Here is a 13276-nt window from a genome sequence, read left to right on the forward strand (position 1 = left end):
CTTCCTCTCCAGCAGGATTTTGCTTGTGATAATATTTGAGGAGGGATGAACCAATGGATACATTCTATGCAGGATTCTGAGAAAGCTGGGTGATTACTATAGCAGCTTTTACAGATTGTATGAGTTTCCTACCCCTTTCTCCCAAGCTGCCTTTTAGTTATATTGTGATATAAAAAGAAGGGATGAGCAATTCTGTGCAGGTTCCTGAGAAAGCTTGGTGACCACCACCATTGTTGCCACCACATGTTCCAGGGGCTCTTTACCTAATGCTGTCACGGTGCCCCTTTTTGTCGCGATCAAGGACCAGAGAGGAATTGAAAATATTTTCTGTGCATGATCATAAGAAAGCTGGTGATTTAAGGTCCTGGGAAAGCTGGGTGACTACTACTATTGTTGCAGCACAGATTCCATGGGTTGGGTAACCAGTGCTGCTGCTTTTTTGTGATGTTCAAAGAGGAATTAATTAATAAATATATTTTCCGTGCAGGATCCAAAGAAAGCTGGGTGATGCAGGGTCCTAAGAATGCTAAGTGACAACTACTACTGCTGCTGCTGATTGAAGAGATTTGTCAGGTCCTGTAACCAATGCTCTAGTGCAATGAATGTATTTTCTGTGCAGAAGCCTAACAAAGCTGGTGAATCAGGGTCCTGGGAAAGCTGGGTGACAACTACAATTTCTACCTGTGTATATTCCATGGGTATGCTACCTAGTGCTCTCATGCAGCTTCTGCTTTTTTTGTGTTAATCTCGGATAAATGAATCAATGACTATATTTTCTGTGCAGGGTCCTAAAAAAAGCTGGCTGATGCAGGGTCCTAAGAAAGTTGGGTGACAACTACTAATGCTGCTAGTAGAGCTTTCAGAGGTCCTGTAACCCATTCTGTTGCTGCTTCCTGTGATATGATAAGAGATAAATTGATGAAGAATTGATGAATTTTACCATTGCTTCCACCCAGCTTTTCCAGATCCCTGAATGGTATAGCCTACCTTATTTTACAATTTGTAAAGAAAGACGTATTACCATATAAATAGGCCATCGTACTAGACAAGAAACGTCTGTAAAAATGTGAATAGTCATGATCATTGCCACCCAGCTTTCCCAGATCCCTGAATTATATAACCTACGTTATTCTCCATCTGAGGTATTACCATATAAATAGGCGATTGTACTAGACAAGAAACGTCAGGAAAAATGTGAATAGTCATGATCATTGCCACCCAGCTTTCCAGACAAATATGTGGTGTGAACCTAAGGGACTATTCACACGGCAGAATTTCCGCCTGCGGAACTCCGCCTCAAATTGAAGCCAATAGACTTCTATAGGATTCCGCACTCCCATTCACACTTCTGAATTTCCGCAAGCGGAAATTCAGAAGTGTGAATGGGAGTGCGGAATCCCATAGAAGTCTATGGGCTTCAATTTGAGGCGGAGTTCCGCAAGCGGAAATTCTGCCGTGTGAATAGACCCGACATGGCGGAAATTCCGTGTGAAATTTCCGCTGCTGGAGAGTCCCCTTGAATTCAACGGGATTCTGCTGCTCTGCACACACGGCGGAATATCCGCACCAGATGTTTCCGTCACTGAAATGTTCTTTTTTCCGTGTCCACACAAAGAACGAACCCGCTCATTCTTTGGTGCAGATTCCGCACGGAACGCATAACCGTCTACGAGACGGCTCATTCCGTTCGGTCCTAGCGCCGCCAGATTCTGCTGGCCGCCTAGCACCGCACGGATGGTCCGCGCTGAAATTTTCCTGCGGACATTCCGCCGTGTGGACCCGGCCTAAGGCTAGGTTTCCACTACTGAAATTCCGCCTGTCTGCTTGGAAAAGTTTGGTAGAGTAATTTCCATCTCTGAGGCGCAAGGTTTACACTACGGAATGTCCGCCCGCGAAATTAAATGGTTTTCCGTTCACAAATTCACACTTCGCAAATTGTGAAGCGGAATTTGTGAACGGAAAATCCGCTTTAAAATTTCGACCTGAAAAATGGCGTTGCTTATTCTTCAGGCGGAAATACTCGCGGAACACATTGCAGTCTATTGTAGAAAGTGTCCGCGCGGTCCTTGCGCCGACTGATTCAGTTGGCGCTGGCCGCACTCGGAACCTGCGCCCGGAGATTCCGCAGCGTGAACCTAGTCTAAGGGTACGATCACACGCGCTGATTTTTTAGCGGGTTTTCCGCTGCGTATTTGAAAGTGGGCGGGCTCTTCTCGGCTGTCTGCAGCAGATTTTCCGCGGTGGAATGTACACTGCGGAAAATCCGCCGCAAGCCCCCTTGAAGTCAGTAGGGACTGTGGCGGATTTTCCGCAGCATAAATTCCGGCGTGGAAAATCTGCTGCAGACAGCTGAGAAGAGCCCGCCCACTTTCAAATACGCAACGGAAAACCCGCTAAAAAATCAGCGCGTGTGAACGTACCCTAAAGCCTATTTTCTGTCACAGATGGAATTTTGTTATTTCCGCGAGTATTCTGCCACTATTCCGGACGGATTTTCCGCCCCCAATTCAAAACGGAAATTTGAGGCAGAAAACAGTGGGAGTGCACTAAGGACCGAAGTTTTGTCCCATTTGTCCCTTTTGGTCACTCCGACTAAACTCCGTACGGAAATTCCGCCTGCAATCCGCTTGCAATCTGCCTCCATTCGGCATTGGGTAAAAATCTGCCTTCAAATGAGAGTCCCATTGAAGTCAATGGGATCCTGCGGCGAATTGGGAATTTTTGAAGCAGAATTTTCGCTTTCAAATTTCCGCCTGAAGAATGGTGGCGCTCTTTCTACAGGCGGAAATTTGAAAGCAAAAATTCTGCTTCAAAAATTCCCAAATTTGACTGGGTGCACGGAAAACCCATTGGGGGAGATTTATCACAACCTGTCCAGAGGAAAAGTTGCCCAGTTGCCCATAGCAACCAATCAGATCGCTGCTTTCATTTTGCAGAGGCCTTGTTAAAAATGAAAGCAGCGATCTGATTGGTTGCTATGGGCAACTGGGCAACTTTTCCTATGGACAGGTTTTGATAAATCTCCCCTATAGTATTTATAATCGTGCCCCATATGTACAGGAATATAGGGGGAGATTTATGAAAACCCGTCCAGAGTAAAAGGTGCTGAGTTGCCCATAGCAACCAATCAGAACGCTTCTTTCATTTTTAACAAGCCCTCTGCAAAATGAAAGCAGCGATCTGATTGGTTGCTATGGGCAACTCCAGCAGGTTTTGATGAATCTACCCCACCATTGACTGCCATGTACATTTTAGTAAGCAATTTCAAAGCGGAATTGCTGGCTGAAAATCCGTAGTGTTAACCTAGCATAAGGGTACGTTCACACGGGCGGATTTATATGCGTGTTTCCCCGCAAGGGGGCGGGCTCTCCTCGGCTGTCCGCAGCAAATTTTCCGCTGCGGAAAATCCGCCGTTGAAGTCAGTAGGGTCTGCGGCGGATTGTCCGCGGCGGAATTTCCGCCGCGGACAATCCGCCGCAGACCCTACTGACTTCAATGAGGCTTGCAGCGGATTTTCCGCAGCGTAAATTCCGCTGCGGAAAATCTGCTGCGGACAGCCGAGAAGAGCCCGCCCCCTCGCAAATACGCGGGAAACCTGCCCGTGTGAACGTACCCTAAAAAGTAGAGCGGAAAAAAAATAAGAAGAAAACACAAATAATGAACTCCCCGCTCCCACAGCTCCCCCCAGTGCCAGGGCACCGCTCCTACACTGTGGCAAGTGCCAACAAAGGGATCTGCTCGCCTCCTCCCGTCACGTGACGGCGTTCCAAAAAGAAAAAATAAATAAATAAAAGCATCTAAAACAAGAGGATAATGTCCCAAAATAAGATCAAGGAGGAGGGTGGGGGCCCCTGGGGTCCGAATCCCTTGAAACATTAGAAAGAGAAAGGAGATCTGTGAGTGTGAACTGAGACAATGGTGAGAGGACAGGGGCAGAGGAGGAGGAGGAGGAGGCAGGGAAGAGGAGGAAGGGAAGAGGAGGAAGGGAAAGGGCTGTCCTTGGAGGTGCATAATCTGCATTCTGGAGAGACACACGACTGCGTCCACATCCATAGATCCTGGGGAACCACTGGATCCATCTGGAATTCCCACCGGGATCCACTCGCCACGACTGGGATCTACCCTTCCCAACCCTTCTCCTCTGTGGATTTTCTGACCCTGGACAACAAAAGCTTCCTCGTTTTTAAAAGGAGACTCTACCTCCCCTCCTACTCCTCCTTTTTTTTTTTTTTTTTTTTTTTTAAAACAGCCCCAGTCCTGCTTCCCTCCCTTCCCCCTTCTCCTCCCTCCCTGCTTCCTTCCCAAGAAGTGATCCTGGAAGCCAAGGGATTGCACATGTCTCCGGCTTTTCCTAGCCGCTTGAGGTAAGCTGCAGAAAATCTGCTGTTTTTTTTTGGGGGGGGGGGGAAGAAGTCTGGTCTACATGGCTGGAGATCTGGATGGTAGAGGGGGGGTGGGGTTGGTTTTAGATACATTGTAACACTGAGATGATACATTGTAACTGATATGATGGGAGCCATTCTCTGCTTTCTGTCTTCCTGCTGTGTTGGGGGGGGGAGAGGATCTGAGGATCTGCTGCAACTAGATCTGCTGCAATTAGATCTGCTCAGTCTTGGTGGGGTTGTGATCCGTGACTGCGCAGATATAGGATCTCCTTAGACCTTCTGCAGGCTTGTTAATAATCCTAATCCAGTGTTTCCCAACCAGGGTGCCTCCAGCTGCTGCAAAACTACAACTCCCAGCATGCCCGGACAGCCGAAGGCTGTCCGGGCATGCTGGGAGTTGTAGTTTTGCACCCTGGTTAGGAAACCCTGTCCTAATCCATGCTACAATCTCCTTAACATCATCTGGATATAAGAGGGGCTAATCCCAAGGTTTTACAGGGGGCTTTATTGGATTATAGACCGTATCGCTGGTCTGTCTCCTCCAGAAGGCCCCATGAATCCCTGGACTTTCCTAAAGTCCCAGCCCCGGTGAGAATGCAGCCGGGCCGGGTGGATCTGGAGAGGGATCTGCCCACTAATCCCTCATTAGGCTTGTAATTGTTTGCCGTTGCTAGCCACTCCAGTGTGACTTGTTTGCTGGGTGGGGGGTGGTGGTGGTGGTGGTGGTGGTCACCCCCTTTTGTTGGGTCTGTTCTGGGATATCAGGAGGGATGTTAATCATTAACATTCCCGTACACAGACTAATGGGGGTGATATGGATAAGATGGGGGACACAACATTACCATGTGCTCGCCATCTTTATGGGCTTTGTTGCTCTAATTCAGTTGTGTTCTGCATATCATTTTTTTTTTGGGTGGAAGACAAAGGTCTCGTTTATGGCAGCGGGATCGTGCGGTGAGAAATTGGCATCTCGGATAGGACCTATGGCGGAGTTTGACATCGTGGGTATCTTCGTGGTTAGTAGTTACCTTGCGAGGAGTCTCCTGACAGATTTCGGGGTCCTACGATCATGGGTCCCCACTATGTGGCTATGCAGGCCTGTAATCTTGTGGTCATCCCTGGGTATGGGGGGGTCCCATATCAACTGCTGGTTATGAGGGACTTGTAATTTCTGGTAAGTCTAAGTGGTGGATCCCCATACCCAGCAATTTAATCATGGGTATCTTCGTGGTTAGTTGTTACCTTGCGGGGAGTCTCCTGACAGATTTTGGGGTCCTACGATCATGGGTCCCCACTGTGGCTATGCAGGCCTGTAATCTTGTGGTCATCCCTGGGTATGGGGGGGGGGGTCCCATATCAACTGCTGGTTATGAGGGACTTGTAATTTCTGGTAAGTCTAAGTGATGGATCCCCATACCCAGCAATTTAATGGGGACCCATGATCACATGATTTATAGCAGCACTCCATAGCTAGCAGCTTACTGGGTACCTTTACTATTAGGGAATCAAGCTTGATTGCTTACTGGCATTCACCCACTATTGTGGATACCACGTGAGTCTGTTGGTTATAGGGATCACGCATGTACTGTGGGAGCCCCGCAATTTTGTTGTTTGTTGCCTACTGGTGGTCCCAAGCATTGTACTGACTGGCAGCCACCTGCTGGCTATAAGGGTCTTGTGACTCAGTTTTTAGCCCAAAAACTCAGTCTATAGAAGGAATCTACCATCACAGTAGTTGACCCTACAGCCGGCATGTCACTTTCAATAAATGGGGACTGTAAGCCAACCACCTTTTATGGGGACCGCTTGTGATCATTTATTGGCAGTCTTTATCATGTTTGTGGGTCTCACCTAGACGATGGAGAGCCCTACAATTTTGTCATTGTGGGTCACTCTATAGCATGCTGGTGGTCCCATGCCCTATACCAACTGAAAGCCCCCTACTGTCTATGAGGAACCTGTGAGAGAACTTGGAATTTCTGGTTGCCATTGATTGGCAGGTACCTTCTGGTTATAGGACCCTCAACTGAGTTGGGGATATATGGGCCCTGATTCATCAATCAGCCTGAAACCCTAATTGTCTGATTTTTCTTACAGCAACCAATCACAGCTCAACTTTCACTTTTCAAGAGCTCGTTAAGATATGGAAGTTGAGCTGTGATTGGTTGCTGTGGGAAAACCAGACAATTAGGGTTTCAGGCTGATTGATAAATCAGGGCCATGGTGTCAGTCAAGCTTTTTTTTCACGGGTCCCATATTGACTGTTAGCTTCTCGTTGGCTACAGGGGCCCAAGACTCTCAAAGATTCTTAATGACTTAACATGGATTACGTAGAGAACGCTCTTCCGTTTCCCACAAGGCCCTTCTTGTCATCGTGTTGTCCGTATAGCTTGTGCTAAAGGGTTAATTTCCTGGGGTTATTTTGGTCAGTAAAGGACGACTCTCACTCTGCTCGGCCTAAGATGGTATGGACCTTTTGTGGGATTGTGCTTCTTCTGAAGAGCCTCCTTAAGAGCTATGCCACCCCCAGTACATTCATAAGGCCAAATTATCTCACCCATGTAAATACATTTTGTTGAAATTTCCAGGTCGTAACTGGTTAACTCTTCATTTGTCTCCATAGTTGCAAACCCGAGGACCTACAATGTTCTAACCTGGAGTCTGGGGGTTTGTCTGTCTTGTGGCTGTGGCCAGTGAACAAACCTTTTTGGGATCTGTTCTAAGTAGGTACATGTATACACCAACGTAGAGAACTGACTGCCGACCAGGAATGGTCTCCTCCCCTATGAAGGTTCCTACAGAGGACACATAGCAGGGTGCATGTGTCCTGAAACCACACTACCGACAAACCCCTCAATGGCCGCTCTACTAGACAGTTTTAACTTCGTTCGTGGATGCAACTCATGGTTGACAGCCGAATGGTATTCAACTAACTGGCCAAGGATGAGGGATTTCCGAATGTTTTTGGTCTTGCTGGCCAACGATGAAAGATTTTTTTTGGTTGTAGACCATCGTTCATCGTTGACCTGTTTTCTGGCATTTGGTTAGTCAACCAAATGACCAATGGTTGACCTGTTTTTTTTGGCATTTGGTTAGTCAACCAAATGACCAATGGTTGACCTGTTTTTTTTGGCATTTGGTTAGTCAACCAAATGACCAATGGTTGACCTGTTTTTTTTTGGCATTTGGTTAGTCAACCAAATGACCAATGGTTGACCTGTTTTTTTTTTACATTTGGTTAGTCAACCAAATGACTAAGTAGTCCTTGACAGTAACGTGTCCTGCCTTGGGACAACACAACTGAAACTGCTGTTTAGCCGGGGGGGTTAAGGAATGATTGGCACTCTGTACCCAATAATGGTGCCCCACCCTTTCACATGACATCCTGGTGATGGAATGTGGCACTGAAGTGTTGAAATTCGAATTGACTCCCGACAGACCTCACAAAGTTAGTCAGAGGGTCCTCTGTGTCCTGGTTCTTTATGGTGATCGGCCTCTAGGGAGCTGGACGCAAACTAGCCCTTGTTGGGTTAGGTAGTATGGTGTAAGCATGGTACAGATTTTTGGTGGCCACTACGTAGGAAGCCACAGAGAAATCTGGTCAATGTTTCCCAGCCAGCATGCCTCCAGCTGTTGCAAAGCTACAACTCCCAGCATGCCCGGACAGCCGAAGGCTGTCCGGGCATGCTGGAAGTTGTAGTTTCGCAACAACTGGAGGCATGTTGGTTGGAAAATGGTGAACTGGAAAATTGCATATATAGTAACAGGGCTAGCTCCATCTATAGGCAAAATAGGCAGCCGCCTAGAGCGCCCTCTTGATGGGGGCGCCGTTCTGCCTTCTGCAAGAAAGTTATTTCTTCAGGTCCTGACAGCCACAAAACTGTCACCCCAGTAGTAAGGTGATTACATGAGGAGGAGATTTGTTACAGTGTGTCACCCCAGTAGTAAGGAGATTACATGAGGAGGAGGTTTGTTACAGTGTGTCACCCCAGTAGTAAGGTGATTACATGAGGAGGAGGTTTGTTACAGTGTATCACCCCAGTAGTAAGGAGGTTACACGAGGAGGAGGTTTGTTACAGTGTGTCACCCCAGTAGTAAGGAGATTACATGAGGAGGAGGTTTGTTACAGTGTGTCACCCCAGTAGTAAGGAGATTACACGAGGAGGAGGTTTGTTACAGTGTGTCACCCCAGTAGTAAGGAGATTACATGAGGAGGAGGTTTGTTACAGTGTGTCACCCCAGTAGTAAGGAGATTACATGAGGAGGAGGTTTGTTACAGTGTGTCACCCCAGTAGTAAGGAGATTACATGAGGAGGAGGTTTGTTACAGTGTGTCACCCCAGTAGTAAGGAGATTACATGAGGAGGAGGTTTGTTACAGTGTGTCACCCCAGTAGTAACGTGGGGTGTGTCAATGGGAGGAGTCAAGGGGGCGGCAAAATTAGCTTTTGCCTAGGGTGGCAAAAATCCTTGCGCCAGCCTTGTATAGTAATGACCTATTATACATCAGTGATCAGAATCACTGGACCCACCTATACCTCCCCCTGGTGTCCGGGATTCCGGAGTCTCTGAGAGGATTGTGGGCATTGTAGCTGACTCTATCATGTAGTAACATTAAGTGATCCGCGCATGCTGGGAGTTGTAGTTTTGCAGCAGATTGAGGCCCTCTGGGGAAACACTGGCCTAAACTATCCTATAACTTCTGACATGTCGTCATAGTGATCGGAGGGGGTCCAAATGCCGAGACCCCCATGATCGCTGGGACAGAAGCGCTTAGACGGGCGCTTTGTCCCTTTTGGATTCTGCTAGGCAAAAAGTAAAGCAGGCGGCGTATGGATGCCATGGCGGTCTGATTGGGTGAGATTCATCAAAACCTGGGCTGGGAAAAGGTTGCCTGGTTGCCCATAGCAACCAATCAGATCGCTGCTTTAATTTTTGAGGCCTTTTCAAAAATGAAAGAAGCCATCTGATTGGTTGCTATGGGCAACAGTTCGGCCTTTTTCCTCTGCACAGGTTATGATGAATCTCCCCCATAGACACACATAAAGGTCACGTTCACACGGCGGAATTTCCGGGAATATTCAGCTGGAAAATTCCACTGCAGCAGAGTCCTATTGATTTCAATGGGATTCTGGTGCGCGTGTGTTTATAGGGTCCAACGGCCGGGTTCACTCATTTCATTGCAGTTTTCAGCACGTACTAAACCCAATTCATTTGGGCTAATCCGCATCATGGCTTTCCAATGTTTTTCCCACCTGGAATTAACCCAGAATATGGGACGTCTTATTTCCCCCCCCCCCCCCCCCCCAAAAAAAAAATACATGCACCACAGTATAAACTATGGCTTATATTCCCTTTGAAATCAAGAGGCCATGCAAGTATTTTTTTAATATATTTTTTATATTTAATTTGGGGCCCATAGCAACCAATCGGAGTGCATGCTTTCCATATATTGCTTGTAAAACGAAAGCTGAGCTGTGATTGGTTGTTATTGACAAAAAAAAAAAAAAAAAAACGATTTACTACAAGCCCGTTTTTGATGATCTCCGCCTCTTGAAAAGTCAGAAAACGCGTTTGGCAAGTATTTGGCAAATACAGGTAATAGACGAAACCCCCTTGTGAATAAGCCCCTCCCTTTTTTTTTAATTATAAACAGTGTAAAATATTTAAAATTTTATGTCTTGCCGACATGATTGGTGCGTCCACCGTCACCAATATTACGGAATTTGTCTCTGTCAAAATGGCCGCTTTTCTACCTGGTTGTCCTGTTTCGAAACCTATTTTACCAGGTGGGAGGAACATTAGAGCCTTAACCTGCTTGGTCGTTGCCTATTATTTGGTATTGTTCATATGTGTCTTATGGCGGGGCAGCAGGTGTTGATGGGTATTTGAGAAGCAAAGTCAATGGGAAAGCAGCGTGTAACGTGAGAGCGGCCATAGATTGTTAGCTGTTTGGGTAAGAGGATCCGGTTTCTGCGTCTATATAGGTGCGGATGGAATGGACACCGAATATCCTGTCGTTATTCTGGAGCCTTTGTCCTAGACTATAAATATCCTTTACAGGTATTATAGCCTATAACGTGAGGAGGGGGTTATTAAAAACATTATATATATATATATATATATATATATATATATATATATATATATATATATATATATATATAGTCCCTCAAGTTACAATATTAATTGGTTCCAGGACAACCATTGTATGTTGAAACCATTGTATGTTGAGACCAGAACTCTATGGAAACCTGGTAATTGGTTCTGAAGCCACCAAAATGTCATCCAAAAAATAGGAAAAAGTGAGGATTAAAGAAAGATAAGTAAGTAACTAATATAGATAAAGCAAATCCTTACATATAAAAGTAAGAAAGATCTGCTGGGAGCTGTAATCACTGTCTATTTCAGTGTTTCCCAAAGAGGGTGCCTCCAGCTGTTGCAAAACTACAACTCCCAGCATGCCCGGACAGCCTTCGGCTGTCCGGGCATGCTGGGAGTTGTAGTTTTGCAACAGCTGGAGGCATGTTGGTTGGGAACGGTGAACTGGAAAATTGCATATATAGTAACAGGGCTAGCTCCCATGCTGGGAGTTGTAGTTTTGCAACAGCTGGAGGCACCCTCTTTGGGAAACACTGGTCTATGTAGAGGACAGAAGCTTCTTCAAGGTCCTATACAGAACATACAATGTCCTAAAAATAGTAAAATGGAGCCGCCCTCACTTGGTGTCCAAAGAAGCAGCTAACCCTGGTACAGGTAAAGAGTACAGAACATGTAATATCCCCTGTACTGTAGGGGGCGCTACCAGACACCAGTCAGTGCATACACTTCAGTAATACAGGTAAAGAGTACAGAACATGTAATACCTCCCTGTACTGTAGGGGGCGCTACCAGACACCAGTCAGTGCATGCACTTCAGTAATACAGGTAAAGAGCACAGAACATGTAATACCTCCCTGTACTGTAGGGGGTGCTACCAGACACCAGTCAGTGCATACACTTCAGTAATACAGGTAAAGAGTACAGAACATGTAATATCCCCTGTACTGTAGGGGGCGCTACCAGACACCAGTCAGTGCATGCACTTCAGTAATACAGGTAAAGAGTACAGAACATGTAATACCTCCCTGTACTGTAGGGGGTGCTACCAGACACCAGTCAGTGCATACACTTCAGTAATACAGGTAAAGAGTACAGAACATGTAATACCTCCCTGTACTGTAGGGGGCGCTACCAGTCAGTGCATGCACTTCAGTAATACAGGTAAAGAGTACAGAACATGTAATACCTCCTGTACTGTAGGGGGTGCTACCAGACACCAGTCAGTGCATACACTTCAGTAATACAGGTAAAGAGTACAGAACATGTAATACCTCCCTGTACTGTAGGAATAGAGGGGTTTCACCAGTGAAATGTTCATTCTGATTGGTCGGTTCTTCCCACCATTGACAAGTTTTGCAGATTACATAGCATTGTATGTTGAGTCTGGTTTCAAGCTACAATGATCCAGAAAGGACCATTGTATGTTGAAACTATTGTATGTTGAGGCCATTGTAAGGTGAGGGATCACTGTGTGTGTGTGTGTGTATATATATTAGATTTATTTTACATTTTTTTTGTCCAGGATATGAAGAACATGGCTTCTTTCTTCCAAAATCAGTGCCACATTGTCGTGATGGGTATTGTAACATAGCTGCAATGAAAAAAATGGGGCTAAGCTGCAGTACCACACACAACCTGTGGACAGGTGTGGCGCTGTTTTTGGAAGAAAGCAGTCAAGTTTTCCCATTCTGGGCTATGTATTTCCTTGACTGAGCTCTTAAAATATATATGAAAGGAAAGCTAAGTGACAAGTTACACAGCTGCCATCCCAGCACCCATAGAGGTTGTCGTCACCCTGCTTTCCCAAGGTGCCTAGTTAAGCTATGTACATGCCATCATCCAGCTTTTCCAGGCTATAACCGACAAATGCTTGAATCGAGTGTTGACATCTCAACAACACTTGGCACCTCCTCTTGACTTTTCGAGAGGCTCCAAAGCCAACAGTGTCCTTTATGGTCCCAAAAAAGGGCTTTGGGGTGTCAGTCAGGATGGTCAGACTTTTTTACTGATGTTTACTCAGCTGAGTCTGGGAAGACATATGGGACTGTCAGGTCCTTCAAGGTCTCGTTGTAAGCCAACTTCAGTATGTCCTGGTCACCCTTATGCTGGGGATATTGGGAACTACAAAAAACAAGCAAAAAAAAAAACACTCTAGGTTAAATGCTTGTGTGATCACTATTCATTCCATTTTTGAGTTTTGGCATTTTACCCCCGGCGGGTTTTCTGCGTCAGAGTTTCCGCAGTGCAAAATCTGCAGCAGACCCATTGAGGTCAATTTAAATTGCTACAGATTTTCCACTGTGGTTAATCCACAGCGGGATACCTGCCTATGTAAAAGTGGTGACACGGGGTGCAAGATTTCCTTGTCAAATCGTGACGCCAGGGCACTGTTAACCTACATGGTTCGAGGTGGAGACAGTTTCTCCTGGGCTAGACATGGGGCAATGAACACACCGATGCCAGGTACTGGGACGCCACTAGGAGTCTGAGGTTATACCCCCTGAGCAATATTGTTTTTTATTAAAATAAGTAAAACCTGATTTAGCCCAGGCATCAGATGGGGTCACGTGAGCGCTTGGGCTGATAGGTCTCATAGCTTTGGACACAACCCTTCATATGGGAAAGATTGCGTTCTGTCGCCCTTGATGAGGTTTCGAGATCACTTTGCCACGTCTAAGGACTGGCAAAAGACTATTTCTATTTTCACCTCTGTCCTCACCAGGGACCATGAAAACAGACGGTATCTCTCGGCAGGCAGCCGCTTAATGACTATGGGATCTCTGCCCTGGAG

The 13276-nt window shown here is 46.3% G+C and overlaps 1 protein-coding gene across 3 annotated transcripts in view; it reads left to right on the forward strand.

Moving 5' to 3' along the window:
- VANGL2 (VANGL planar cell polarity protein 2) overlaps window positions 1-13276 on the forward strand; it is a 193191-nt gene that overhangs the window by 91106 nt on the left and 88809 nt on the right. Inside the window, exons 1-2 of one of the 3 annotated variants that reach the window (XM_056545544.1) lie at window positions 4037-4364; window positions 7009-7108. The gene's annotated coding sequence lies outside the window, so the exon portion shown is untranslated. Of the gene's footprint in view, window positions 1-487; window positions 574-4036; window positions 4365-7008; window positions 7109-13276 lie in introns of those variants that run through there. The other 2 variants (XM_056545545.1, XM_056545546.1) reach the window with 2 other exon arrangements.

Source organism: Hyla sarda, chromosome 11 (genome assembly GCF_029499605.1).
Source record: "Hyla sarda isolate aHylSar1 chromosome 11, aHylSar1.hap1, whole genome shotgun sequence".
NCBI lineage: Eukaryota > Metazoa > Chordata > Amphibia > Anura > Hylidae > Hyla > Hyla sarda.